The sequence below is a fragment of the Schistocerca piceifrons genome, chromosome X (genome assembly GCF_021461385.2).
Source record: "Schistocerca piceifrons isolate TAMUIC-IGC-003096 chromosome X, iqSchPice1.1, whole genome shotgun sequence".
Taxonomy (NCBI): domain Eukaryota; kingdom Metazoa; phylum Arthropoda; class Insecta; order Orthoptera; family Acrididae; genus Schistocerca; species Schistocerca piceifrons.
The window spans coordinates 958,455,140-958,480,412 of record NC_060149.1 but is presented as its reverse complement, the minus strand read 5'-3'; the positions used below and the strand labels follow the sequence as shown (position 1 = coordinate 958,480,412).

At 40.3% G+C, this 25,273-nt stretch overlaps 1 long non-coding RNA gene across 1 annotated transcript in view; it reads left to right on the top strand.

Moving 5' to 3' along the window:
- The first annotated feature begins 9,336 nt into the window (after positions 1–9,336).
- Positions 9,337–25,273, top strand: part of LOC124721811 — a 30,127-nt gene continuing 14,190 nt past the window's right edge. The window contains exons 1-2 of the long non-coding RNA XR_007006397.1: positions 9,337–9,489; positions 17,358–17,493. This is a non-coding gene — a long non-coding RNA (uncharacterized LOC124721811). The remainder of the gene's footprint in view (positions 9,490–17,357; positions 17,494–25,273) is intronic.

The window sequence follows — 25,273 nt, the reverse complement described above, 5'->3', positions numbered from 1 at the left end:
CTGAAGCTGTCAAACCAAACAAATGTGTCCCTTATTAGTTGGTTAGTAGATAACTGCCTATAACAGCTAATTTTACAATGGTGATGTGTAATGTCGTTCTTATGGCGTCAGGTTATAATTACACAATGACTTTTCAATCAAATTATCGTTTAAACAATTTCAAAGACAACCAAAATGATGTTCAGGTATCCTTACACTCTGTCTCTGTTGTTTGGAGGCAAATCGTGTTTGTAATATATTGACTAAACTGGTTTGGTGTGGGGACAGAAGGGCTAAAAGTTATGAAAACAATAATTACTACAAAATCAAAATTGTACATAATTTAATTGGTATATTAAAAGACTGTATCTGATTAGCACATTACGTATTAGGCGTCGGATTTTGTAAGGTTGAGTTATCTCGAAATTTGCTGCTACATCCTTATTTCTGTTTTAGTTAATTAATAATGACTAAAACATCTTCTTTTAGATTAATCAGATCACTTCCATCACGGCATTTTGACCTCACAGTTTGATCAATCTATCTCATATGCTTAAAAACTATATTTAACAAAAGTACCAAAAAGCAAAGTGAAACACACTTTCGTATCAGAGTTAGTGGGATTAGTCCATAGAAGCCATCCTCCACACACATAATGTTACTGTGGGTGGTTCTGATTTCCACTAAGTGTTAGTAATTCTGATGATAGTTTCTAAATAAGAAAACTTAAATTGCAAAGTGAAAGCTGATAAAGTAGATATAAGTGAAAAGATTTATATGAAAAGACACAATATCTTGATAGCATTTTTATGTTGTATTAGGGACTGTTTCTTATGCTATGAGTGACTGAAATCAGGAAGTACCACAGTGTGTGACTGGCATTTGCATGAAATCAGACTGTGACATGATGTCTTTCTCCCACAGTGTAATGTGCTCTTTGTCTTGACTACCACATTTATGAAAGCGCCGCTAAAGATTCGATCATGACTAAATATTTATGACAAAACGTTCAAATATGTGTGAAATCTTATGGGACTTAACTGCTAACGTCATCAGTCCCTAAGCTTACACACTACTTAACTTAAATTATCCTAAGGACAAACACACACACCCATGCCCGAGGGAGGACTCGAACCTCCGCCGGGATCAGCCGCACAGTCCATGACTGCAGCGCCTTAGACCGCTCGGCCAATCCCAAGCAGCATTTATGACAAGCAAAACTATAAATATGGTTGCTGCTCATTTCATTTGCACCAATTTAAGCTGTGCTCTTTGGTTTGTGTACAACCACACTCTCAAAAATCGTGGCTTATTTCAAAGAAACCACAAAGTATTGGTAACAAGCAAGACTATACATATGATTGCTGCTCGTTTCACTCGCAGTAACTTAAGCTTTACTTGTAGGTTCCCACCTAACCACACCCTCAGGAATCATGACATATTAAAAAAGGTCAAGTATTTGTGATAAGAAAAAATATAAATTTCATATGATGTAAATGTCTTTACTGCTTGTTTCACTAGCAGCAGTTTCATCGTTCATTTTTTAAGCTTGAAGCCATGAAAGAGAAGAAACTCATTTCATGTAAATAACATCGAATATTGTGGGACATGCTTCTATTACATAAATAAGAAGACCCAGAACGTGTTACAAAAGCAAAGCTGGAGAGAAAAGGTATTAATGTGTTCTAGGATATTATCCTACTTCTTTCAGTTCTGTAACAATACGTCTCTAACCACAGTGAATGCATTTCATCTTGAAATCTCTTAAGGACTGATGTGTCTAAAGGCTGGTCCACACGCAACGATCTGTCTGCGCAAATGTCTGCGCACATCACATGTGCGCAGACAGATCGTTGCGTGTGGACAGAAGATTTGCACCAACCTGAGGTGTGTGCAAACCTGGAAGTTGGAGTTGGAGGTTTGAACGAAACCTCTCAAATCTGTGGGTTCAAACCACATCTGCGCAGACAAGTTGGAGCGTGTGGACAGGAGATCGCCGCAAATCTGGCGCGAAACAGCTGTTTGCTCAGTCTAGTGTTTATATTTGTGCGCACAGGGCATTAAAATGGCTGGTACTCGTCAGTGTTCTCGAGAGTTTATAAGTGAATTCATTGAAATATATAGAAATCACCCATGTTTGTGGAAGATTAAAAGTAAAGAACATAGTGACCGAGACAAAAAGACAGCCGCATACAATGCTCAAATTGAAAAAATGCGGGCAGTTGACGTCTCGGTAAACAGAGAAACGGTAATAAAAAATAAAAAGAAACGTTGCGAACTGGCGAAATTATTTGCGGATGGATGTCGAAACTTAAAATTATCTCTTAAAGCTTGTAACCCCTCATATTATAAGAAAAAATACTTGTATGAGAAGGGCAATTTCTCCTCATGAACGGCTGGCGGTAACATTCAGATTCCTAGCAACAGGAAGGAGCTACAAGGATTTGGAATTTTCATCTGCAATGTCGAAACAAGCATTGAGTGAAATAATACCCAACAGATGTGAAGCTATTTACGCTTTCCTGAAGGATTAGTTCATGAAGGCAAGTCAAGTAAATTAAGTCTGTCAGCGAATTGTTTACCGAAAAGAGTTATCCAAAGTTGAGAAATCTAGAAGATCTTGTGTAGGAGTAGATCAAGTATACCAGCCAACGTTATGGTATTTTGATCTGCTTGTCTTTCTTAGTGATCAAGAAACACCAAGACCAAGCAGGAGTACAATTGAAGATGAAATTGGAGTGCCAATGTGCGAGGAAATGGAACACGAGGTAATGTAACACAAAACTGGTTCGCCCTGCAACTCTCGCAGTAAATTTACGTGAGAAAACTGCTTTCGCTTTAGCAGCCACTGTCTACACCATTTTGACCGCTTTCTCTGTTTCCTGCGGTTGGTCTGAATGTTTTTTGCAACACAAATTGCGACCACAGACCACAACAGAACTTCCTCCATTTCTATATTTCAAAATAACTGAATTAAATTTTGACGTTTACGGGGAGCGTAGTCGCTTGCCACTGATATTTCATTTCTACACCGACAGATGGCGGGCGAGTAGTAGATTGGGGTTTTTGTCGTGTGAACACACCACATTTGCAGCGATCTTTTGCATGTACAGACATCTGCGCCGATGTCTGCGCAGACAGATCGTTGCGTGTGGACCGGGCTTAAGAGATATTTAATTATAACAAATCGTATATAGAGTGATGTGTTTGTGATAAATCTTCTATTTGACGTTGCCTTCAAATTGCATACTGTCAAAAAATCCAAGTTATAACATGGAAACAACGAAATATGATGGATACAATACTGTGTCTCAAAATTAGTGAGTGGGGAATGTCACATGACCGATTTCTGATTTCAACCAAACACTAGCCACTAATTTCTGATTTCAGCCAAATGCCAGCCACATAACATAATACTTCCTAATTTTAGTGACTAACGATACGTTATGTCATAACCAGTGATTAGTATGTGAAAATTTATGTTATGATGGTACCACTGTTGTTTCAGCTGGTAAAAATTGAGGAGCATTAAAGCAGTAAAGTAGGGATCATTTCAGTGCAGCCAGTAAGTGGTTCCATCTCACTGAATTTTGTATTAATACTGACAAACTGTAAATATTCTCTTTACCTTATCAATTAAAGAGGATGGCAATAACTGCTTCAGCTAAACTTCTTGACTTCTGTCTTCACACGAAATTAACATGGAAGAATTATACCAAATATATCTCTACTAACTTAGTATGTGTTACATATTTGTTAGGTAAACTAAGGTCATGTGTTAATGATAAGCTATTGCTAAATGCATACTATACCTTTTTCCAAGCACAATTGACATGCCATTGTGTTATTGAGGAATTTCCCTGGAGCAAAAAAAGATCACATTTGGCAAAAATAAGGAGTTCAGATGCATCTGTGGGGCTATAAATAATGAGTCTTGGAAACCCTATTAAAAAAAAAAAAATACCAACAGCTACATTCCTCTTCATATTAAGTTGTCTAATACATACAAAAGAAAACTAGCATTATTACAAACTAAAACACTCTACCCATTGATGTTATTTTGGAAATTTGTGGTACGTTCCTATTGGGACAAACTGCTGAGGTCATGAGGTCATTGGTTTACACACTACTTAATCTATAACTATCTCACGCTAAGGATAACACACCCATCCATGCCCGAGTGAGGATCCGAACCTCTGATGGGGGGGGGGGGGGGGAGGGAGCTGAAGGAACTGTGGCAAGGTGCCTCGACCCCGCGGTGGTGTAGCCATGTGGTCCGTCAATATAATACACACCTAAAACAGAAGACAGACATCACAGTCGCTAGACTTAAGGAAACTCTAGACAGTTACAAATACATGAGGGAAAAACAGTTTAATATGTTGTCACTACAGGTACACAATGTGTCACCAATATGTTTAAAGACGTCGCACAGATGTGGCTTTGAGAGATAAAGCATTTTATACAATAGAAGAGTTCGAAATAGGCTTTAAAAATTATCTCAGACGGTAATATAGTTTCATTACATTAAACTTATGTATGTGATTCTACAGAATACATCATGCGCAGTATGATGGACAATTTAATGTCGAATAGTAATTATGTAAAATATTTTTTAGTCTGTGCTTGTTATTTATGTAATTGTATTGCTATGTCTGTGTACACAAAAGATTATGTTGGTTGCATTTTTAAAGGTGTATAATAAATAAATAAATGAAACATCCTTCATCTGAAGCACATGATTAGATAGAAAGTGTGTATTTGTAATTGACCTTGATCTTTTTTCCTTTCAGATGATTTTGCAGTTACAGTCATCTCGAATACAGGCTGCTGTGGCAGACTTATATCCATTTATAGAATTTACCAAACTATTCTATTTGTTATGTTCGGCTGACGTAGAGACCCATAAATCTTACTGTCTATTCCAGAAATTGGGAATCTAGCACTTTCTGCAGTGTTTGCTTATTTTTACATGACATCCATCTTCTCACTGTCGTTTCTTGGGGTGGTAGGTTTCATATTTCCACAATATTATTTTCCCACTAATGAGAACTAATCAAGTAGATATATATGCAAAACAGAACTAACAGCCCCTTGGTTTCCAGAGCTCTTACTTCCATAACATAAGGTGTGCCAAGTAAACGTATCTATAGAAATACCAGTAACTTGATGTTTTTAATTTCTGGATCTGCGTCGTTTACCAGTCATGATTGGACGGACTGTGTGAAGATTAAATATGCAAGAGTTATTTATCATTTTTCATATATATAAGGAAATATATATGATACACACACTGAAGAGCCAAAGAAACTGGTACACCTGCCTAATATCGGGTAGGGCCCCCGCGAGTATGCAGAAGTTTTGCAGCATGACGTGGCATGGACTCAACTAATGTCTAAAGTAGTCATGGAAGGAATGACACCATGAATCCTGCAGTGCTGCCCATAAGTCTGCTAGAGTAGAAGGGGGTCGAATCTGTTCTGAACAGCTTGTTGCAAGGCATCCCAGGTATGCCCAAACATGTTCATGTCTGGAGAGTTTGGAGGCCAGCGGAAGTGCTGGACGTTTGGGGTGTCGGATTGACCTGCTGGATTTTTCCAAGTCCGTCGGAATGCACAATGGACATGAATGGAGGCAGGTAGACATGATGTTTACATATATGTCACCTGTCAGAATCGTATCTAGAAGTATAAGGGGTCCCATTTAATTCCAACTACACACGTCCCACACCATTACAGAGCCTCCACCAGGTCGAACAGTCGCCTGCTGACATGCAGGGTCCATGAATTCATGAGGTTGTCTCCATACTCATACATGTCCATCCGTTCGATACAATTTGAAAAGAGGCAACATGGTATCAGTCATTGTTGACGGGCCCTGGCGAGGTGTAAATCTTTGTGTTGTGCAGTTGTCAATGATACACAAGTGGGCCTTCGACTGCGAAAGCCCATATTGATGCTGTTTCATTGAATGGTTTGCACACTGATGGCCCAGCATTGAAATCTGCAGCAATTTGCAGAGGGGTTACACTTCTGTCACACTGAATGCTTCTCTTCAGTCGTCGTTTCTCCCATTCTTGTAAGATTTTTTCCAGCTACAGCGATGTCGTAAATTTGATGTTTTACTGGATTTCTTATATTCACCATATGCTCGAGAAATGGTCATATGGGGAAATCACTACTTCATCGCTACCTCAGATCTGCTGTATTCAATCTCTCTTGCACTGACTATAACACCATGTTCAAACTCACTTAAATCTTGATAAGCTGCCATTGTAGCAGTAGGTACCGATCTGATAATTGCTCCAGACACTTCTTGTCTTACATAGGCATTGCCATATTCTGTCTGTTTATATATCTCTGTATTTGAAATCACATGCCTATGCCAGTTTCCTTGGCGCTTCGGTGTATGTGTGTGTGTGTGTGTGTGTGTGTGTGTGAGAGAGAGAGAGAGAGAGAGAAGATTACTCTTTCATGTCTTGTGCAGTTGTCCTTTTGAATGGTCCTGGTGACAGGAACTGCACTTCTGGGGCAATGAGTTGAATATTTTTAAAGCAACCATTGTATCAATGTTCCTTTCATGATTATGCATGTCCTGCCTCATGCAGATAACACCTTGGTTTTCTTTTACTCTGATGTGGTATAAAAACACGTAATGGATGTAGATTTCATTATTCCTAATTGGGTGAACATAGGCTTGCAGTGCTGCAGTCTTTAGCTTGATGCAAAGATTCTGACTACTTTTTTTATGTAGCACTGCCACATTCTTGCAGCCTTCAGAATATCCCCATAACAGTAGCCCATGATTGATGTGGCTATTAAATATTGCATAATGCACTGTTATAAGGTATGGGTCAGCTAATACACCTGTTCTCCTCAGAAGGTATATTACTGTACACACAAACTAAGTTGACACTCGGCGCGGTGGCTGAAGCGAGTGACAGTGGAGGCATCTCCCATTTACAGTCATTCCCATAAGCCACGGCGCCGAGTGTCAACTTACTTTCTGCAGACAGTACATCGGAGAGCTGGGAGCACACATACACTGTTTGTTCATTCATTATTAATTTGCTGTCAACCAGGAATCCCAGCAGTTTGATAGCCTCCATATTATCGGGGTATGCAACATTTGTAAGGCTACATGTAAGATTTTGTTGTGTTATTTCTTCATTTGTTTTCATTTTATTGTCGAAGAACCATTGTTTGATGTTTTGTAAGATCACATTTGTTGTTTGCAGAGCTTGTGCAGCAGTTTTTGTTTTCGCAGATACTAACAGTGCACTGGCAAAAAAATAAGCTAAAATCTATGTGAATGATTGGTGCTGTACAATCAAAACACAGAAGGAAACGTATACTGGAGACTGCCCAACCGAATGAACTGCTGGACGAGGAAATATGCATGTGTGGTTGGACATTTAAAAAAGTAAAATTCGTAATGTCCTGTCGGTGCCGAATTCACTGAAGACATGATACATGCACGGATTGGAGAAGGATAGAACTGTCTCTGTTATTTTCCTTGAGTTATTTAGTGAGATTACAGAATGCATAAATCTGGCAAATGAGTCGAGGATTATACACTTCAGAAAAGTTGCAGTAATATTTTCAGTGATCAGACCACCGCTACGATCGCAAGTTCGAATCCTGCCTCGAGCACGGGTGTGTGTGATGTCCTTAGGTTAGTTAGGTTTAAGTAGTTCTAGGGGACTGATGACCTCAGAAGTTAAGTCCCATAGTGCTCAGAGCCTTTTGAACCATTTTTTGAAACTAGTAAAGAGTATAGGAAGGTGTTTTGTACTGCGTGACTAAAACAGTCAAACAACACTTCGAAAATGTGCCTCTGTTTAATGGTTTTGTTCAAATTTAAATAAGAAACTCTCGTGTTACAATGAGCCAATAATAGCAACCAAAGAATTAAGCCGTAAAAATCATATGCAAAATTTACTATAAAGATAGTGACATTTATAATAAGTATCCTTTACTTCCAAAGCAATTCGTATTTTCTCCTTGAGTTTCATTCTTCTACACATTTTTCTAAGGCACACTGTGGACATTTTTATAAGCGGAGGTAAGTTTCTGGAAATTTCTTGTTTAGTTATTAGTGTAAGATCTACGGTCTCTATTGGATTGGATTGGCTTTGTCAATAATGATTTTTGATTCTGTCATCAAATGCCCCCACTTTCGAAGTCAGTACTTTAATCTAAAAAGCCATGGATTCATGTCAGCAAATAACAACTCTGCTGTTTCCTTCACATTTTAAATTAATCAAATAAACTGGCTTGTTCTAGTGCGTAGTTCTGTTGCTTTGTTGTCTTTGGTTGTCGGCATTATTAAAATCCGCTCAAGATTCAAGATTCTTTATTAGCCATTGATCATGCAAGATGAAATAGGCTTCGTCAGTACATAAAATAATATTAATATTCCAGACACTATATATAAGGCATAGATATAATTAGCATATGAGTAACTTACAAATAACATAAACCTTAAGCAGGTGACTACAATGCTTAATACATATTCTTGTTTCAGATACATACAAAGGTACCAAAAATGAGTTACATTGTAGTAGCAAACACAGTAGTTACGTAACACATCATAACACTGGCAAATAAAGTAGTTACCTAACACAGTTGAAATACAAAGGTATTAGATATGAAATATTTTGTAACAGTATATATAGTAGTTAATTAAGTTAATTATGCAATTACAGGTTTATCTCTGTGCTACTCAGATCATAATATTCTTGCATAGAATAAAATGGATTGTCAGATAACCAATTGTACAAATTTTGTTTAAGAATTTTTGTGGGCATGTCCCGAGCAGATTGCGGTAGTTTGTTGAATATTTTTAAGGTATTCGCTTTGTGTGAGTTACTACTTTTTGTTAGTCTGTGTCTTGGTATATCATAATCTGCCTTCCTTCTAGTGTTGTAGTTATGAATTTCTTCCCTGACAACACTTTCCATACCATTGTTTTTAATGTGTAACACACAGATATAAATATACAAGTTTACAATGGTCAACAGTCTTAGCCTTATAAAGAGAGGACGACAGTGCTCCGTGGGACCGACTTTACACATTATGCGCAGCATTCTTTTCTGCATCAACAAAGTTTTGTTACTGTGAGAGCTGTGCCCCCATATGAGAAGGCCATATGTAATATGTGACTGGAAGAGTCCACAGCACATTGTTCTCAGAAAGTTCATGCTAATCATGTCCCTAAGTTTCCAAAGGAGATAGGAGACTCTTGAAAGCTTTTTGCAAACCTGATTTACGTGTTCTTCCCAATTAAGTTTGGAATCAATATGCATTCCTAATAGTTTTACAGTTTTGTTTTCTATGGTTTTGGGTAACCCTAAGAGAAGCTGTTGTGTTTTCTCTGAGTTACACAGTAATTTATTGGATGTGAACCAGTGGATGGCTGATTTGAGTGATTCCTGTGTGTTATTAAAATACAATCTCTGAAAAGCAGTTTGTTTGGAGGCGTACGAAATACAGTGCTGTGTTTATCTAGGTTTGTTATTTTGAGTATGCGTATGGTGTCCATTGTCATGTAATCGTATCGGGTTAAGAAGTTATTTGTGTGTTCGAAGTTTGGTTGCGCGTTGCGCGATTACTTGCTAGTTGCAAGCAGTTATTTTTATCGGTGTACTGCTACAAATTATTCGATTGTTGTAAAAGACGTCTCCAGGGCTATTACGAGTCATAACATCTCAAAATTGATGAAAATACGTCCTAAAATAATCTCCCTTCGTTGTCGCATACAATTATTGTATATACTGTCTGATGTTTTGGAGCATTAGTAACATCCAGTACTGGTATGTAATTTCACTGATAAAATAAAACCATTACCGTCGCACCCCTCCAGTTCTGTAGGACTACGGTTTTGTTGAATACAGATTTTTTAGTATTGAACTGTATTAATCATCCCTTTTATGTGTAATCATGCTTATTTCTAGACCTCGGTATATTTATTTTATTATGCATTGTATCGCAGTCATGTTTTACGTGAAGTTTCATTGCTCACATCGAAATAATTGTGACGCATTGGCATTATTTCACCTAAACCAAGTATGTAAAGATCTGTATTTACGAATACCGGTACATGAAATGTGTAGATATTGTAATTGGAATTGTGAATAAGTTTTGTTTTAATTGTAGCGTAACTATGACTGTGTAGCTAATATCTAAACCCCAGAAAGCACCAAGCTGGTATTCTGAAGGGGGTGTGGAATCTGAGAAACAACCAGTATTCAAGAATATTGCTATCAAAAAGATGTTTTTGGGAGTTAATTTGACAAACTTAACCATGATAGCCTCATGATACTTATTCAAGAAACTGGACTAAGCAATAAATGCTTGTGTGTGAAAAAATAAACGTGTTTGGAGTCCAGTGAACAACATGAGCCATAGGTAGTCTATATGAACTGTGATGTCATATGGCATCTATGATATTTTGTTTGTTTCAGTGAAATATTTTGAGTGTGTGTTTTGATCATAATATGAAGTTTATTTTTTGTGGCTGGTAGCTTAGACTGTATTGTTTGCTAGGTGTACTTTAAGTCTAGGCCTACTGGAGATGGTGTTCGACTGGGGGAATGCTTGTGGCATACAAGATGTATATATGTGTTCATTTACATTGACAGGCTGATCTGTAGACTAGTGTAAACATATATCTAGGATAGGTTGGGTTGGTAGGTCATTCCACAGATACATTTAAGGTAGGTCATTCCATAGATACATTTAAGTACCTATGTGAGGCTCCATTTTCGAATTGTGGTCTGGTATTTTCAAGTTTTTAATATATTTGAAGGACTAATAGAAAGAACATCATGGGCCCAAAACTACCTTTTCTCACAGAGATCCTGTTAGTCTCTAGCATTTTATTTCGCTAATGTTTTCGTATTATTAGTTATGTGAGCAGTTGATCAGTTCTGTGTCTTATATCTCCACCACGTTAAGGGTGTTGTCGTTCATAAGCTTGGTATCACATTTTTAACTAATCCTGTTGTTGGCATTTCAAAGATTGATTTGGACACAACAGTTCATAACCAGTTCTTTGTCTTGCCTTTCTCCAACCAGTCAGTTATAGAGAGGTCTGTGGTTTAATATGAACTCTAAAAACAGTGCAGTTTTTATATTAACAGATTGTTGCCAGAGGTTAAAGAGTGATAAATGACAGAAGAAAGGGGTTGTGACATTTTGAAAACTTAAATTAAGTGCAATTTTAGGGTATGCCTTCTTAGTCACTGTCCACGTTCTCAGACTAACATGTAAAAATCTTTTTATGTACCGTGATATCATGTCTTAGAGTTGAAGTTTGTTGTCTAGATAACAATAGGGGGAACAATCTTACACGTGAGGTGACATCAGTGCAAGAATCCAAATATTAAACAATGAAGTTATTAAGGAATTGTTTTATAAAGAAACAGTATGGCTGGTCACTACTGATAGTCAAGGAAGCAAGATCCCAGGAGGCCCTACTGCTGATCAACACTTTTAAAAGTGAAACACTAATCTTATTTTTCAGAACTATTCATTCTTGTCCTCACATCCTGTCTGTCTGTGTGAGGTAGGAACTAAGTTAAGGGGCCATTGGAAGTGTTCTATTCCACCTGTCTCCTTTGACCCATGAGATAATGGTGTTGTGTGTGTGTTTTTGAATTGGTTTGTGTTTGTTGAGTTTAACATGTGATATTGGGTTCATTATCACTATGGTAACATGGGTTTATTTGAGTCTGGGTAGCCAGTGCTGCAATGTGGATTTGGAAATCTTCATTTTTCAGTGATGGTTATTTATGTGTGTGGCATTTTGTTAGGTTTGATTAGTTTTGTGTGTGTGTGTGTGTGTGTGTGTGTGTGTGTGTGTGTGTGTGTGTGTGTGTGTGTGTGTGTGTGTGTACGTACGTACGTACTGGTAGCGGCGGTCAACCTAGGTGATTTTGTTGCATGCTTTTGTTGGTAATAAACTTTTATTTTTGTTTTAATCTGTAGTAATTCTGATGTTCTGTCTGTTTTACATTTATCGTACTTTGGTTGGTTTTAATTGATCTGGTGTATATACAAGTTTTTGCGTTTTCAAGTTGTTGAAGGTTTTGGTTTTTGTGGTGTTTTTTGAGTTATGTTGGTGTGTGAAGTTTACATTGTTTTCATTATTATTATTATTGCTGGTAGGTATTGAGAGCTGCATTTGAGCTACATAGGTCAAGGGAAATGTCTGATTCCACTCTTCGGGTTGTAGCTATTGGTTCCTTGGTATCTGGGCTTCCTTTCAGCTGTATAGGTCGAGGAAAACATCTGATCCTGCTTTTCGTGGCACTTATGCAGTCTAGGGAGTACATGCGCTGATCACGAGAAAAGTACCTATTTTTGAAGGAAACACGTATTTCTGAAGATATAAGCATATATATGCACTGAATACCAAAAATTTTTTTATTTCAAAACTTGAGTGTTACAGTCATATCTGACGCGCTCTTCACCAAAAAAGTACTTATTTTTCAGTTGGATGCAAAAAAAAAAAAAAAAAAAAAGAAATCAGTTAACTGTCTCAAATTTTTTTTTTGTATCAAAAATGACATATTGCATATGTATGCACGGAATTTAATTTTTTTTTTTCCTCTCTCTCTCTCTTCAAGAAAGGTGGAATTAATAACAAAATTGTGGAATGGATTTTCCCAAAACATTGACGCCAGAGAAATTCCGCCAGGTAGTTATTCAGCATAGCACGGTGAGTTCTGAAAGGCCTTATAGGATTTTTTTCTTTAGCTTTTTGCCAGACTGACTTCATGTGATTTGTGGTTGCGTTTGTAAAGGGATCGAGAAAATAAAGCGAATGATTAACAGCCAGATTATTGTAGCCCAAGTTACCTATGGTGGTGTAAGTTGCCACAAATCAGAAACTGCTGTGGTTCCAGTAGCAAAACATACTGTTGCAAAATTGGCAGCAAATGGGTAGCATCACGTTGTGGCACAGCAACCATAAAGCTTTGCTTTGTCTCAACGTCATAACCACCAAAGACCCATTGCTCTCGCACCTATGACTTCGATGGTGCTGACGAAGCAGCTCTCGTCTATTTCAACAGTATGGCCAGGGCCGCCCAAAACTATTGGCTCAATTAAGAAATATTCGTGGCAGATATCTCTACAAAATTGGCACCAATCGACCACAGTGTGCTCACTGCCAATTTTGAGCTCCCTCATTAAAAACTTTTGCCTATTGAGTTCGAAAACCCACATGTAAGACAGTTGCAAAATTTTAGAAATGTCTAAATGACTGCCAGCAAAAAATGACATTTTCCTGATTGAACATTTCTTTCTACAGTCCCTGCCAATGGAGCAGCTCCAAATTTCGCCATCTTTCCCTGTAGTTTTCTCCAGCTTCATCTCGTTGTATCCAACACAATACCCATTTTCACACACCATATCGTTCTTCATAAGATCTTGTTGCCTAGCCCATTGTATTGAGCTTCGGGTGTTCTCCATAACATGGTATAAATCTTCCATTACAAAGTCGCTCAAATCTGGAAAATTTCTCGCCATTTTGGCACACGCAGTAATATACGATACTTCAAAACGGACAGCCTCAACAGAAAAATATAGGTTGTTGGGCGCACTGATTTCAGAAAAAAATTGATATTTGCTGGATGAATTCCACAATGTTTAATGGGTTTAAAGACATTTTTTAAAAAATTTTATTCTCAACATTTAGAAACAGTGGCTATTTTTTGCTTTTACAGGCATCTGTTTTTCTTTTTTTTCTTTTCCTTTTTTTTTTTTTTTAAATTATTCAGTACTGAGTTGAAGAATCATTAACTGGACTATAAATTAAAAACCATGATAACCATGCTGAATGTATTCCTTAATATAGGCCCTACTTTTAATGGCTCAAACTTGTTGATTGCAAGCTAAAAAAGCGTATTCTTTAAACTATTTAATTGGATAGATAAAAATTCTACTCATCAAGCAGCGGCGGAACACATACATAAAAGACAGCTGTAATTGGCAAGCTTTTGGAGCCAGTGGCTCCTTCTTCAGGCAGAAGGGTGGAAGGGGAAGTAATCGAGTGAAGGAGAAAGACTGGAGAGGTCTAGGAAAAGGGGTAGATATTGGTTAAGTCACCCAGAACCGCGGGTCAGAGGAGACTTACCGTACGGGATGAGAAGGAAAGACATTACTTACGGTAAGTCTCCTCTGACACGCTGTTCTGGGTGACTTTCCCGATATCTACCAATTTTCCTAGACCTCTCCAGTTCTCTTCCTTCACCCCTCTTCCGTCTTTTATGTGCGAGTTCTGCTGCCACTTGGTGAGTAGATTTTTTATCAATCCTAATTGTATTTTTCCAAAGTAAGAGTAATTTCTCAGCCCTAATATTTGTTGTGCTATTACACTATACAGTATAACTACTTCTTATAGTGAGAAGCTTACACAAAATGTACACTATTTTAAAAAATTGATTTTTTGAATTTTTTCATTCTTTGACCTACAATATCTTTGTAAGGAGAGCAGATAAAAGTCTGAAAATTACACACTTAATGGATCTTCATGATATCAAACTTAAATTGGAAGTAACAAACAGAAAATATTGTGGGGAAGGCTAACCAAAGACTGCAATTTATTGGCAGTACTAAGGAGATTGCCTACACTACGCTTGTCCGTCCTCTTTTAGAATTCTGTTGCGCGGTGTGGGATCCTTGCCACATAGGACTGACAGAAGTACATTGAAAAAGTTCAAAGAAGGGCAGCACATTTTGTATTATTGCGAAATATGAGAGAGAGTGTCACAGAAATGATAATGGATTTGGGCTGGACATCATTAAAAGGAAGGCATTTTTTGTTGCAACAGAATCTTCTCATAAAATTCCAATCACCAACTTTCTCCTCTGAATGTGAAAATATTTTGTTGACACTGACCTACATAGGGAGAAACGATCACCACAATAGAATAAGGGAAATCAGAGCTCGAATGGAAAGATATAGGTGTTCCTTCTTTCTGCGCTCTATACGAGATTGGAATAATAGAGAACTGCGAAGGTGGTTCGATGAACCCTCTGCTAGGCACTTAAATGTGATTTGCAGAGTATCCATGTAGATGTAGACAAGCCTGTACAAATCTATGTGTTGTCATCCCCCTTCCACCAACATCAGTTCACTCACACTTAGTTCATAATGAGCCCTTGAAGTGTGCAGTTGAACAATGGAGTCTCAAAAGAACGAGAATAGTTTTTCTAAGTGTTGGTTACTAACCTTGAAAACTCAATAGTGTGTCATTTAATTGCCAAAGTCAGGATAAATTTCTGAAGGGCAAAAGCAAACCTTGGCAGTTGATGAATGTATAGTTCTTGCTCTTGCTGACTTTTCTGAAAACTATTCCTTTGTTGTTCAAGTGAAATACAAGGGCGCCACTGGGTAAACAAACAGGCCACAGTTTGTCCATTTGTGTTCTGTTATAAAGATCCAGATAGACTAGAGTCATAGTTTTTGTGTTGCAAATGATTACTTTGAGCACAAAGCTACAGCAGTGCATGCTTTTCACCTGCAGTTAACAAACTACGTAAAACAGCACGACAGTTCCATAAACAAACTGATGAACTTCTCTGATGGTGCTGCAAGCCAATATAAAAGCAAACAAATATTAATATCTCCTTTCTCAAAGAAAAAAAGACTGTTGGCTCGGTGCAGAATAGCACTTTTTTGCATCATGTCCTGGGAAGAATGAGTGTGATGGCATAAAGGGTACAACAAAGCGAGCTGTCACAAAAGCTAGTCTGCAACGGACCTATGAGAACCAAATCTGGACACGTCAAGAAATGTTCAAATTCTGTAAAGAATAGGTAAAAGGGATTACGGATGTTTCATTAAATGTGAGGAAATATGAGAACTCTATGCCAATGTCTTGGAGGAAAGATTCAAAACTTGTCAGAAGATTAAAGGCACCCGATCTTTTCATTGTTTTATACCTCAGTCATACAACTTGCTCAACTGTAAGTTCACATCGACATCCTCTGATAGTGAATGTCATCACTGTGGAAAACTTGTACCACTGACACTTCAAAGTAAGGACATAGTGGCTTGTGTCTATGACGAACAGTGGTGGATTGCCAAAGTTGGTAACATTGCTCGTCAAAACCAAGATGTGGATGTTACATTTTACCAGCACCAAGAACCCCATTTAAAAAATTTTAAAAGGATCAACACGAGAGGCCCGTTAAAAATGCATTAAAGGAGTTGTCTTCTCCCCTGGAATTTATGACTGTGACTAGGCGAACATTTAACTCTGTGCCCAACATGAGTGAAGAAATATCTCTGTTGTTCAATAAACAACGTAGCAAAAACAAACAAGTTGAGAACGGGATAATGTAATGAATTGTCTCATTTTTTAAAGAGTTATCCTAGATATTTTTAAATTATGTAATTTATACACTGTTTCCATCAGCCCAGATATTGCAAACAGTAAGAAACATATTTTTGACTCATATTTGAAATTTTTTTTGTCCATGGAATCTCAAGGTTGAAATTTATACAGAAGTTTGATATCATAAAGGTCTATTAAATGTGTAATTTTCAGATTTATATCTGGTCCATTAACAAAGATTTGCAGACCAAAGAATGAAAAAATTCAAAAGATTTGTTTTTAAAGTGTTTCTAAGTATAAGCTTGTCATAATTGTTTCTCTAAAAAAAAAAAAAAAAAAAAAAAGGTGTCTGTACTGAGTAGTGTAATACCACAAAATGTATTAAGGCTAAGAAACTACTCTTTGGAAAGATAGTATTAAAAATGGGTTTTTTAAATTTACAACCAACAACTTTGAGACATTAAAAGTGTATTCCCTAATACATTCAGCAGGGTGATCATGGTTTTAATTTATAGTCCAGTGTCTGCTGAAATAAATACCTCTTATATGAAAGGTCTGGGGCAATCCATTACTGAATAATTTAAAAAACCACAGACGCTTATAAAAGTGTAAGAAAGCCTGAAACAAAAATGGCTGCTCTTTCTAAACGATAACCAATAAATGTTTTTAAAAAATATTTTTGAGTCCACCAAACATGAAGGAATTCACCCAGCGAATTCTTTCTATGAGAATGCAGTTGTCTCTCTTTGTAATTTTATGGCTTTCTCAAGTATGTTTCCCTTTGGATACAATTAATTGATAGTTTTATGGTTTGGATGGTGTACGATCATCCACGGAATGCTTGTATTTACTTAATAGGCACACGTTTCAAAATCCAAATATTAGATCATTATTTCTCTGAAGGAAACATTGTTTCCAGTATAAATCCTAGATGCAGAATTGTATTGTTTACATTGTGACTGCAGCACTATTCTTCTCTCACCTGTTGTATATAAATATTCCTGGAATAATTTTAACATCTGTTTAACAGGACACTAATGACAGCAGCAGAGAAGCTTGCCGCTGTTCCTGATGTGGATATCGACCCAGAAGGAACATTTAAGTATGTTCTAATACGTGTCTTTGGTCCAGAGGGTCCTGATGGCAAAGAACCGAGCAAATTAGTGGTCAGTAACTGGTAAACTAATATTTGGTCAACTTTGTGATACATTATTATTTGAGAGACAGTCGTTAGCATCATTTTTCAGTTTTCTCAGTTGAATTTTTCTTCTGATGTCGGTGACTTGCAACGGGGAATTGTAGCCTAAGGTTGGTTGTTATCTGCATAACATAGTGTTTCAGTGTTTACTGTTAAATTGGAAGTGAGATGGTGGATGGCGATACAACTGAAAACGCACAAAAGATTTTCACTGAAACACTGTTGAACTACAGTTATGGCCCTGTGTGCTATGGTATCTTTGCCAGATAGTGTTGACAGAGGACATAAAAAAGCATTCAAAGAAGAGCAACTTATGTTGTTTTATAGCTAAGAAGGGGGAGTGCGCCATGGACATGCAGGGTGTATACGACCCGGAAGATCCGGGGAAAAACCCGGGAAATTTTTCATTGTTTTTGTTTTCAGTTAAATTTTTGTAATTTTGATTGGTAAGAACCGATACTCTAACAAGGATATTACTGTGTCTCAATACTGCAGCAATAAAACATGAACAAGAGAAAAAACGAAAATAAAACTTAAATTTCAAGGGAAATGCACCATATACAGCAACAAAACAGTGCTCATACAAGTGTCCGCCAACAGTAAAATGTGTCAAAGGCTTTAGGAAGACTGTGCAATGCTTCGTAACAGCAAATTGCCTCCGCTGAGCGTGACGTCACAACTGTTTACATTAAATTCATTTTAGCAGTTACGAGCTCGATCATGCGCATGCACAGTTGAGTAGTACCTTCTCCCGCTTCTGGCTACAGAAATTGTTGGCTGTGTAAGCAGTCGCAGCAAGCAGCTAGATGCTACCGGGAAAAATTTTACTGGAGCGCCCAAGCCGCTAGATTTATACATGCGCAGGAGGTCCAAATCTAGGGGGGGGGGGGGCAAATTCATATTCTTGAGGGGGGGGGGGGGGGAGGAAACCTTATTTCACAAAGCGACTCGCATCCAGCGCACGTTAGTTCGTTAGTTTATCGATTATTCATATTACTTTGAAACTCATCCCTGTCGGTTTTTGAACATTTTTAACACATTCTAAGTTGATTTTGAATGAATCGTAAGTTGATTTGTGAATGCGTGCGTAGTGTACATGTTTCCTCTGTCAGTGGAATCTGACAGAGCTGAGCGAAGTAAGGCTGAACGGATGAATACCAACCGCTGTCTGATTGTGTGGTTGATTGTGTTTGCGAATGATGAGCGTTGTTGTAATTACTAGCGGAATCCATAGATTCAGACTACAGGAGTGGAAATAAACGAATAACACGTAAGAATGATTACGTATTACCTTCGCGGTGTATACAAGAAAATGAAATTTTGACAAAAAATTTTTGGGCAGATCGCTATACTAGTAAGGGCGAGTTGTACAGTCCCCAGCTAGCAGCTACTTTAAGTTCTGTTCTGGAAGAAGCACGGAAAATGTGTTGTACGACCATGTAACAACGCCTAACCGGAGAATAATCACGCGATAGCTAACCCGGTGATTCTGGTAGAGTTAATGAAGTTAACCTGCAAATAAGCTTTGGCATTGGCAGGAATAGCTACAGAATTAGCGATAACAAGACTGTTTGTTAGAATGATGAAGGAGAAGAAATGGGGGCATCACACAAATTATGGAACAATATGACGATTCCAAGTTCGTATAAAAATTTCATACTACTACTTTTCGATCTCGTGCTTGAGGAACTGGAGTGTATGAATGAAGTGTGAAACTATTTCCTAACGTAAAGCTTTTTGCTTGTAGTTGGCCTAATAGGCATTTGATATTGGTACTTTGTGAATTATTTTCTGTCCTTACAAAACAGACCGTTTGTGCCAAAACAGTCTCATTTATTTAGTGTGTATTACAATTGTTGTAGTATTAGAAAGGCCTATTTTGTTTTATCTAGCAGACAGTGACAAAATAGGTGTAATCAGATCGGGAAACAACCCCAGTCTTGGGTCCTATTTGTATTAACAGCTTTTTCAGTATTAGACAACGACATTTTGACTTTTCGTGTAGCAAAATGTTTGACGAACTTTGATGAGGTAATAGATTCTTTCACAGAAGGAAAGCACTCCATGTAAAGCTGTACCAAGATTAGAGGGTAAAAAATTCTAGGAGCTAAGGATTGAAGAAACATGTATTGTCTTGCTTGTCTCATGTCTTTACTGGGTTTATATATCCTATATTTAATTTTATGTCACACAAAGCAGCAAGTTGTTAGCTGATAGGGAACAAAGAGTGCACATTTTCTGAAGAGTTCTTTTTTTTAAAAAAAGAGGGACAGAATGTCAAACCGGCCAACTGTAAACAGGAGAGGCACCACAGGACATTTTAATTTCCACTGTCCTGAATATGGTTTGATGGCATCCATTACAAAATATACACATTTCAATTCCACAGAGCGAAGTACAGTGACGTGCGATAGGAGAATGCTGTGTGAGGAGACGAGACACTGCACTTTGGCACACTTATGACATGTCTTACATTTCCTCAAACACACATGTTGCATGCATCAGACCCTTCAGAAAGACGTGCACTACAAAATGAACATATTTTTGGAAAATATATATATATATATATATATATATATATATATATATATATATATATATATATATATATATATATATATATAAAAAATAAAAAAAAACAAAGATGATGTGACTTACCAAATGAAAGTGCTGGCAGGTCGACAGACACACAAACATACACACAAAATTCAAGCTTTCGCAACAAACTGTTGCTTCATCAGGAAAGAGGGAAAGACGAAAGGATGTGGGTTTTAAGGGAGAGGGTAAGGAGTCATTCCAATCCCGGGAGCGGCAAGACTTACCTTAGGGGGAAAAAAGGACGGGTATACACTCGCGCGCACACACACACATATCCATCCACACATATACAGACACAAGCAGACATATTACACGTTTTTTCGAAATTTTCCCGAATTTCTCCGTCCTTTAACGTGTTTTAGCGGCAACACAACCACCTAACCTTGATGCACATCGCTGTCTACCAACCCAAGTTCACCACAGGATCAACTTAACCAACACTTTTTCGCCTTTTTTCATACCAGATTTCCAGTTGCTTTCTAGTTCACCTTTATCTCTCCCCATATATTTTTATCTTTCATTTTCATTTCAACCTCATGTTACACTTTCCACCTTCTAATACCATGTCACCCTCACAACACCCCCCAGGGGATCCACAACCCTTTTGTGGATACGTGCGTAGCGAGCACGGGGCCCCGAGCTAATGTGGCCTTCTTTCCTTTCCGGGCTGCATACCTTCCCTTTCCGCATCCTTCCCCATCCCCTGTCTTCACCCCCCCCCTCACCTCTGGCTCTTTCCTTCACTTTCTCCCCCTCTGGGAGTATGGTTTGCGCCTACGTCCGGAGACGGACGCTTGTAAATGTACCGCATTCTTCTTCTTCCTTGCTTGTATGTCTTCTTCCTTCCTTTGTCCTTCTCCTTTCCTTACCTCTTCTCTTTACCCTTTTCTCCGCTGCGGCGTTTGAGACCCACTCTTCTTTCCTTTCCCTTTCTCTTTCTTCCTCCCTGTGCGTGTCTGAAGGCCGACCCACGCACTTCCATGCGTAGCCGGTGACGGGGTAACGCGTAATTCCCCGCCCTGGGTAGACAGGTAGGACACGTACGTACCCCCTGGTAAAGGCCAGGCCCAGGGAGGGGTGATTACCCGAGCTGATACCTTCCGAAAGTGCCGATTGGTCCCTCCGTCCGGTTGTCGGGAGGTGTGACCTGAGGTGTGAACAATCACCTAAGGCGGGTGTGCCCTCGGTGAGGGCCCCCACAAGGGAGGAGCGCGCCATCGGAGACGCCGGTAATCATGGGGGATTCTTCCGCAATGGTTTCCTCACCTTCCACTATGTCTGCTCACAAACGTAAGTTCACTGAGTCTCAGCCACAGACGGTTCTTCCATCGTTGCCACAGTTCCTTGTTGTTTCTCGGTCTGACGAAGGTCACGACTTTTCCACGGTCAACCCTTTCATTATTCAGAAAGGTGTCGACGCAATTGCGGGTCCTGTAAAGTCTTGTTCCAGATTACGGAATGGTACCCTGTTGTTAGAAACACACAGTGCCCTCCAGGCTCAAAAATTGCTGCGTACTTCTCTGCTCCACACCTTCCCTGTCCGGGTGGAACCGCACCGTACCTTAAATTCCTCGCGTGGAGTCGTTTATACACGCTCCCTCGATGGATTGTCTGACGAAGAAATTCAGCACTACCTGTCTGACCAGGGCGTCACAGCTGTTCATCGGGTTATGAAAAGGGTTGACTCGAACATCATTCCAACCCGCACTGTCTTCTTGACATTCGACAAAGTTCAACTCCCATCAAAAATCAAAGCAGGCTATGAGATAATTTCCGTTCGCCCTTATGTCCCAAACCCTACGCGTTGCTATCGATGTCAGCGGTTCAATCACACCAGCCAGTCCTGTTCCAATCCGGCCAAATGTGTTACGTGTGGCAAGGATGCCCATGAGGGTGCTTGTCCACCTCCATCCCCACACTGCATCAACTGTATGGGTGACCACGCTGCTTCCTCTCGAGATTGCCCCGTTTTTAAGGATGAAAAGCTCATCCAGGAAGTAAGAGTGAAGGAAAAGGTGTCGACCTTTGCTGCTCGAAAGTTACTCGCTAGTCGACAGCCCACCGTGCCTCAGAAAGGAAAATACAGCACTGTCCTTGCTTCTCCTCGGCCAACAAAGGAGGCAGCCACGCAGACTTGCGACCTCACATTTAGTACCACGGTCGTCAGATCGGCCAGCGCAAAGATCGCCCGTTCAACCTCACCACTTTCGCCTGCCCACTCTATGGCTCACCCTTTGTCGGGTTCGGCTAAATCTCGAGCCCAAAAGTCAGACGCAAAGTCTTCGAAAAAAGAGCATTCTCGTGAAGAGTTTTTACGTACTGCAACTTCACAACCATCGGTTCCTCCTTCATCTAAACATCATACCTCCAAGAAGGCTACGAAGAAACACAGTTCCTCTCCTTCTCCGCCAAGGCGTGTCCCAACTACAGCACCACCTGGCGGAAATCGCCCTCGGCCATCTTCCGTGTCGCCGAGGCGCACTGCTGGTGGCCGGTCAACTGGCCGATCGTTGGTGGCAGGAGCTGCTCCTGACCAACCTATGGATCAGGATCTTCTGCCTTCGACTGAATGCCATTCCATGCTGTCGGTCGCAAGCTCTGAGCAGTCGTTGAGTTGACAGCACCCTTGGTCACGTTTCTCCATTTTCTGTTCACCCTATGTCCATTATCCACTGGAATATCCGCGGCATTCGCGCCAATCGGGATGAATTGTCGATCCTCTTACGATCCTACTCGCCGGTCATCTTCTGTCTTCAGGAAACACAGCTGCGTCCCCATGACCGCTTTGTTCTCCCTCATTTTCAGTCCGTCCGATATGACCTCCCCTCCGTTGAAGGCACACCAGCCCATGGAGGACTCATGATTCTGCTCCATGATACTCTCCATTATCACCCAATCCCCTTAAACAGTTCCTTCCAAGCTGTCGCCGTCCGTCTTTCCCTTTCTGGATACACGTTCTCTCTATGTACGGTATACATTCCATCGTCTACACCACTGGCACGAGCTGATCTCCTTCATCTTCTTGATCAGCTTCCACCCCCGTATTTGCTGGTTGGGGACTTCAATGCCCACCACCCACTTTGGGGATCTCCACATCCTTGTCCACGTGGCTCACTATTGCTAGACGTCTTCCACCAAGCGGATCTAGTCTGCCTCAACACTGGGGTCCCCACGTTTTTGTCTGCCTCCACGGCAAATTTGTCTCATTTGGACCTTGCGGTCGGTACTGTTCCGCTAGCCCGGCGCTTCGAATGGTTCGCCCTTGGTGATACACACTCGAGTGACCACTTTCCATGTGTCCTTCGACTGCAGCCTCAACTGCCATATCTGCGCTCGCGACGCTGGAAGTTTGCCCAAGCCGATTGGACACTTTTTTCGTCTCTAGCGACATTCGATGACCGTCGCTTTCCCAGCGTCGACGTTGAGGTCACACATTTTACCGACGTTATTCTCACAGCTGCGGAACGTTCAATGCCACGCACCTCCGAATTGCCCCGGCGCCCCCCAGTTCCTTGGTGGAACGAGGCATGCCGTGACGCAATACGTGAGCGGCGACGTGCTCTTCGCATTTTCCGTCACCATCCAACTTTGGCCAACTGTATCCGATATAAGCAGCTCCGTGCGCGATGCCGTCGCGTCATCCGCGATAGCAAGAAGGCAAGCTGGCAATTCTTTATTAGCTCATTTAACACCTTCACTCCCTCCTCGGAAGTTTGGAGTCGGCTTCGACGGTTCTCAGGCGCGCCTAGTTTCTCCCCGGTCTCTGGGCTCACTGTCGCGCATGATACCTTAGTGGACCCCGTCGCAATTTCTAACTCATTGGGTCAGCACTTTGCTGAGATTTCGAGCTCTTCCAATTACCCGCCAGCGTTTCTCCCGAAGAAACGTGCAGCGGAAGTGCGACATCTTGCTTTCTCCTCTCAAAATCGCGAAAGCTACAATACTGTTTTCTCCATGCGTGAACTCCAACATGCACTCTCTTCTTCTCGCTCCTCCGCCCCAGGACCGGATGGTATCCATGTCCAAATGTTGCTGCATTTATCAACCCATAGCCTGCGCTACCTCCTTCGCCTTTATAATCGAATTTGGACCGACAGTACCTTTCCCAGGCGATGGCGGGAAGCTATTGTCGTTCCCGTTCCGAAACCTGGAAAGGACAAACATCTCCCCTCTAGCTATCGCCCCATTTCTCTCACGAGTAGTGTCTGTAAGGTTTTGGAGCGTATGGTGAATTACCGTTTAGCTTGGTGGCTGGAATCCCGCAGTCTTTTAACACCAGCCCAATGCGGATTCCGACAACATCGTTCTGCCGTTGACCATCTTGTTGCTCTCTCCACTTATATCATGAACAATTTCCTCCGGAAACGCCAAACGGTAGCAATATTTTTTGATCTGGAGAGAGCATACGATACCTGTTGGAGGACAGGCATCCTCCGCACACTGTTCTCTTGGGGCTTTCGAGGCCGGCTGCCCCTTTTTCTTCGCGAATTTATGGCAGAGCGCACATTTAGGGTGCGGGTGAACACTACTCTATCCCGTATTTTCTCCCAAGAAAACGGGGTACCCCAGGGCTCCGTGCTGAGTGTTGTACTGTTTGCCATTGCCATTAATCCAATTATGGATTGTCTCCTTCCTGATGTCTCGGGCTCCCTCTTTGTGGACGATTTTGCGATCTACTACAGCTCTCAACGGACCAGCCTTCTTGAAAGACGTCTTCAAGGATGTCTCGATCGCCTCCACTCGTGGAGCATCGAAACCGGCTTCCGTTTCTCACCCAGTAAGACCGTTTGTGTTAATTTTTGGCGACGTAAGGAGTTTCTTCCGCCCTCCTTACATCTAGGTCCTGTCAACCTTCCGTTCTCCGACGTCGCTAAATTCTTGGGTCTTATGTTTGACAGAAAACTGTGCTGGTCCTCCCACGTTTCCTATCTTTCGGCTCGCTGTCTGCGTTCCCTTAACACCCTCCGTGTCCTGAATGGCACCTCTTGGGGAGCGGATCGAGTGGTCCTTCTCCGCCTCTATCGCGCCTTAGTGCGCTCGAAATTGGATTATGGAAGCATAGTCTACTCCTCTGCTCGGCCGTCTATTCTTCGGTGTCTCGACTCTATCCACCACCGTGGATTACGTTTAGTGTCTGGAGCTTTTTACAC